The following is a 3,931-nucleotide window of genomic DNA, read 5'->3' as shown; positions in this document are numbered from 1 at the left end:
CAAGTAGTTTTTTGGACAAGTACTTTTACTCTACTCACACTACATTTTTTGGAAGGTAATGGTACTTGTACTTGAGTATATTTTTATATATTTATATATTTTTTCAGTACTCTTTCCACCACTGAAACATTATAATACTTTCTCGTTTGCCGTTAGCATTCAGCAAATACACATTTACATCATATAAACAAATCTGTGAATGGCTAATGAAAATTTAATTTCACAAACCTTGCAGACTTATGCAAATACAATTATATCGGCTTTATATCGGCCACCCTGCTTTCCAAGATCTCGGCATCGGCTGTCAAAAACCCAATATCGGTCGACCACTACTTTAAATCCCAAGAATCGATTAGTCTAGCCTGTTTTCAGTTAATGGACGGAATGTTGAAGGGCACTTCCCATCCAATATATCGCAATAAGCATTGTGCTTTGGTACTTTTAATATGAAACAAAGTCTCAGATTTTAAATTCTGTCCATTGTATTGCAGTATTCAAACAATAAATGCCGTTTTGGCGCTGTTTAATGTGGAGTGGCAGATCGCTGTAGCGTCTCAGTCCAACAGACGCGGCAGCGCGAGGCGCACGTGAACTGATCGTCTCCTCCACATTAATACCAGTTTCAGCACAAAATAAACATGACTAAACATCCGAACGCAAGTTAAAAGAAAATCAGTTTTTCAGCCGCGCAAAGACGTCAATACAATGGCTTGCAAACAACGTCACGTAACATCACATTTACCTCATTAATCAGATAGAAAAATAAACTGTAGAGAGGGCGTGATTGTGAATTGCCAACAGCTCCAGATATTTAGCATGCCAAATATTTTGCGTGAGTCGGCGACGTGTCGGCGATTCCCTCAGATCGCGTCTTTGATAATTCACACTGCGTGACTGTCACTTGCGTGAACGAGCAGCGATTTGCCTCCAATTTCGGGCATTTGTCGGCGATTTCGCAACACCTGTCGGCAAGTGAAAAATCGGGCTAAAATTACTTTTAATATGAAACAAAGTCTCAGATTTTAAATTCTGTCCATTGTATTGCAGTATTCAAACAATAAATGCCGTTTTGGCGCTGTTTAATGTGGAGTGGCAGATCGCTGTAGCGTCTCAGTCCAACAGACGCGGCAGCGCGAGGCGCACGTGAACTGATCGTCTCCTCCACATTAATACCAGTTTCAGCACAAAATAAACATGACTAAACATCCGAACGCAAGTTAAAAGAAAATCAGTGTTTCAGCCGCGCAAAGACGTCAATACAATGGCTTGCAAACAACGTCACGTAACATCACATTTACCTCATTAGTCAGATAGAAAAATAAACTGTAGAGAGGGGCATTTTGCTAAATATATGCACAATATAACATATTCATTATAAATTTGACTTTTCTTCAATGTTTAATTTATGTTTGAATAAATTCATCAAGTTTTTATGACAGCCACCATTTTGTTTATATATAAAAAATATTATTATGTAATTGTAACTTTATTATGTTAAAACTTCATTAAGTGTAATTTTAACAAATCAGTACATTTTAACCTTCAATATTATAGTAATGAAGTACCAACTGACTCTCATGTATATTTTAGTTGAGAGATTTTTTTTTCCTTGAGAAAATTTGGCATGTACTGTACCTGATATATATCCAAAAATAATCGATACTGAATCGAATCGGTAATCGAATCGAATCGCAAACTTGTGAATGAGAATCATTGTGAATTGTGAAATTTGTGTCAAAACCCAGCCCTAGTGTGTACTGTGTATATTTATTATGTATATATAAATACACACACATGCATGTATATATTTCAGAAAAATATGCTATGTTTATATATTAAATATATTTATATATAATATAAATTTTATGAATATAAATATATACATGTAAATATTTTCAAAATATATACTGTATGTATGTGTATTTATATACACATAATAAATATACACAGTACACACACATTTATTTATCATTGATGCATTTAGCAGACGCTTTTATCCAAAGCGACTTACAGTGCATTCAGGCTATGCATTTTTTACCAGTATGTAAAATGTATTATGTATTATTATAAAATACACACATGTATTATGTAAACAAAAACTTTTATTTTGGATGCGATTAATCGTTTGACAGCACTAATAAAAACTGATATGCCTTACTCGTGGTGCAATACTGTTGTAATATCTAGATTAGTTTACTCACTGGGTTCCCACAATCACTGAAAACCCGTATAATGGAATTTTGAAGAAACTGTTGTGAAGCCAGTGAGAAAAAAAACATGCAAATAAGCTAAATAAATAGCTAAAAAAATTATTTTTGGTGAAATATGGTTTAATTTTCTTGTTAAGCTGAGCTCTAACATATTAGCACAGTGCACTCCGTTAAATTCCAAGCAGTCTGTTGTTTGGACATATAATGTTTCCTTTCAAATTAGCCTACTGTTGGGCAGTAAACAATCCTAAGTAGTTTGCCTTCATTATTTTTTCCTGCTCAAGACACATTAAAGAAGATATTTAAAAATAATAATATTTTAAATGTATATTATTCGAATCTAATAAAAATGTATTAAGAATCGTAACTATTGAATCGTCACGAATTTGAGAAGATTGCTTTTGAATTGAATCGAAAATGAATAGGCCTATGAATCGTGAATCGAATCAAGTATAACCAACCAATGGAAGACAATATTGTGGTTTGTTATGTTAAAAGCTTGGTATTTGACAAATACCATGGTAATGAACGGTCATTAGCCCTACTATGGTATTTACATGCTACTTCATGGCACAAGAATACACGGCACTATGGTACAAAAACATGGTAACAGATCGGTGCCATGTCAAAAACGTGGTATTATGATGGAACATGTCCAAAAAAAAACATGTTTTATTTGAAATGCTATTTCCTGTTTACTAGCATAATGCTAAACTGAAGTCCAGAGTTCATTTCAACTTCATTATATTCCTCATTCAAAAAACAACGATCCTAGAACACTTTAAACATTAACATTACACTGTATTAAATCGGCCATTCAAGAATAAATCCACTTTTGGCGTTAATGTTAGTGAATGAGTTAGTGTCAGTGGCCTGTGAGCGCACCTGAAAACACACCTGTCATTTAAACACCTATTTGATAAGTCACATTCAACCCTTTTGTCTCACCTATTGCTTCAGCTGAACTCAATCGGTAAATTCATGTCCGTTTAATCACTCTTAAGTTCTCTCCGTTAGGTTTCAAAGGAAATAAAATAATCTCCATAACAGCCGTTGCTCTCTACGGTCCGTGTACTCGCTCAACGCATCCCGACAGTCGGCGCTACATTCACACGAACACTGGGAAAGAGAATGTGCGTATAAAAAACAGCATCAGGTTTTAAGAAATGGGCGGACTGGTCTTAATAATTATTATTCTATTTGAGCTCTTCGTGTATTTTAAATTCAATCTCTATTAAAGTTTATCAGCGTTGTTTTTCAGGTGTAATTTATTGTCCAGACCTACGAAGTAGCAATAGATGGCGTTATTCCGTGGTACCAGTTACTTTTCTCAGCGCTGGTCAAGTTGAACCAATCACATTCGGCTACGATAATCGACTAACGCTTTATTATTTAATCATTTCATAGAGATTGCTCGGCGGAATTCCATTTGTATGTCAGGAAACAATTCTTTGCATTTCAGTGTTTTAACAAAATTACTTTTAAGTGTATAAATGTTACTGATAAGCAGTGTTGGGGGTAACGCATTACAAGTAACGCGAGTTACGTAATCAGATTACTTTTTTCAAGTAACTAGTAAAGTAACGCATTACTTTTTAATTTACAAGAGAATATCTGAGTTACTTTTTAAAATAAGTAACGCAAGTTACTTTTTTTCCCCCAATTTATTGATTGACAGCTCTCCTGTCCCCATGTCCAGAGAAATCAGATGTAACTGTAGT

The 3,931-nt window shown here is 34.5% G+C and overlaps 1 protein-coding gene across 3 annotated transcripts in view; it reads right to left on the bottom strand.

The window, feature by feature from the left end:
• The window catches only part of LOC107653270 (protein phosphatase 1 regulatory subunit 16A-like), a 35,599-nt gene extending 32,275 nt beyond the window's left edge, over positions 1-3,324 (bottom strand). For all 3 annotated transcript variants that reach the window (XM_016439939.1, XM_016439940.1, XM_016439942.1), the window contains exon 1: positions 3,159-3,324. The gene's annotated coding sequence lies outside the window, so the exon portion shown is untranslated. The remainder of the gene's footprint in view (positions 1-3,158) is intronic.
• Between the last annotated feature and the right edge of the window lie 607 nt (positions 3,325-3,931).

Source organism: Sinocyclocheilus anshuiensis, unplaced genomic scaffold (genome assembly GCF_001515605.1).
Source record: "Sinocyclocheilus anshuiensis isolate Anshui unplaced genomic scaffold, SAMN03320099.WGS_v1.1 scaffold151, whole genome shotgun sequence".
Lineage (NCBI taxonomy): Eukaryota > Metazoa > Chordata > Actinopteri > Cypriniformes > Cyprinidae > Sinocyclocheilus > Sinocyclocheilus anshuiensis.
Note: the sequence above shows the minus strand (reverse complement) of the source record. Positions and strands in the feature narration are given on the sequence as shown.